Raw genomic sequence first — 1,717 nt, 5'->3', positions numbered from 1 at the left:
CCTAGTAGAAATAAAAATATTTCTATTTTTTTAAATAATCAATATTTTTTTAACAGTTCTAAAAATGATTGTATATCCATTAATTTGCTGTATGTTTAATTTAATTAATTCAGTGTCATCACTCATCAGTAACACAAGGATTTCTAAATATGTATCTACATATAAATTTGGAGATTTTTAAACTTGCCGTGTAATTGCTAGTTTTCACGCAATTCCAAAAATTGTTATCTGTCTGCAATCACTTTTCACGCCCCGTTTTAATTTATATACAGGATAAACAAAGGAGGGCTGGAATAAAATTTTATTAAGGTGTAACCTTACCTGTTTTCATTCGATACAGAATTAGTGCGTGTTTTAATCTTTATAATGGACTAATTGCAAAAAGTTATTGACTAGGTATTTTTGCTAATCACATATTGTAGCAATTCGTGTATGATATTAATTCGTTCTTTATGGTGTGATGAAAGAAATAAGACGAAAAATAACACCTGTTATTACACCTGTTCTAAATTTGATTGTCTCTATTAATTTTTATTTATTTTGGCACAATACCATTTGAATTATTGTGAGGTGAGTAGATATGAATACGTAAAACTGTTGAAACAAAGGTAAATTTCTATGGCAGCATGCTAATATCCATCGAGTGCCTCGCCTAGTTCGCGAGTAGAATATTTATTAATTGATCACTGTTGGCATAACAACACCACTAATATAGTGATATAGATATTTTATAGCTTCTCATCATTTGTAACTTCTTTTATGAAGAATCATTTTTTTACAAAAAATGCATAATAGTGAAATTATGACAAGCTTGAATTTTTTTATTTGTGTAGTTGTATTAAAGTTATGCTATTTAACACACGTCAAATAGTGACATAGAGGAAAATGTATAAGCATCCGAGTGCTAATTTTCGCAAGAAACCTTATTGAAATTATTAAAATAAGTGTTTACCAATTAACACTACTTTAAAAGCAACTTTTGTTTTTTCATTCTATATTCTTTTAGCATCATGGTAGTTCTTTGCACCTTGAACATATTCAGGCCGAGTTTTTTTGCGCTAGTTATTGCAAAAAAGTTCTCTTAAAAATTATTATTGAATCGTTGCAGAAAATTGAAAGAACAAACATTTACATAATTTGCAATTTTTGCCTTCCCAAGGTACAAAGTTATCTTAAAACTAATTTAGAAAATTATCATTTGTAAAAGAATAATTTATTGTGCTTTCAAAGTAATAAAGCATTTCATGCATAATACAAGAGTTCAAGAAAACTACATTTTAAGATTTTATCTTACATATCCTGAACAGATAAGCCACTCATGAACAAAAAGAATAGCTTCCAAATTGTTTGAGAAACATTATTCGTTTAAATACAGTAAAATGAGTAGGCAAAGTTCAACACTCCCGAAAAAATTCGTGAATGGGACTAATTACACAAGTGCCAAGTTTGTGCTCTTTAACGATGCCTTTTGTTTAATGTCTCTTGTAAAAAAATTCAAATTTGGTGTTATTTCCTGTAAAAATATTTTAAACTGATATTTAAAATAATGTGCTGATACGTCATGAAGGAAAATTATGCATTTGTAAAATACTTTTTAACAAACATTTGAACAATTATGTGTAATTGATTAGAAATTTGACGTAACAACTATATATGTATTCTTTAAATTTAGTTTTCTTAGTAACATTCTTAATAAATTCGTTTATAAAGTTATAAA

Source organism: Tribolium madens, unplaced genomic scaffold, assembly GCF_015345945.1.
Source record: "Tribolium madens isolate multiple individuals breed KSU strain unplaced genomic scaffold, Tmad_KSU_1.1 Scaffold_91;HRSCAF=231;Tcas5.2_LG7, whole genome shotgun sequence".
Taxonomy (NCBI): Eukaryota; Metazoa; Arthropoda; class Insecta; order Coleoptera; family Tenebrionidae; genus Tribolium; species Tribolium madens.
Note: the sequence above shows the minus strand (reverse complement) of the source record.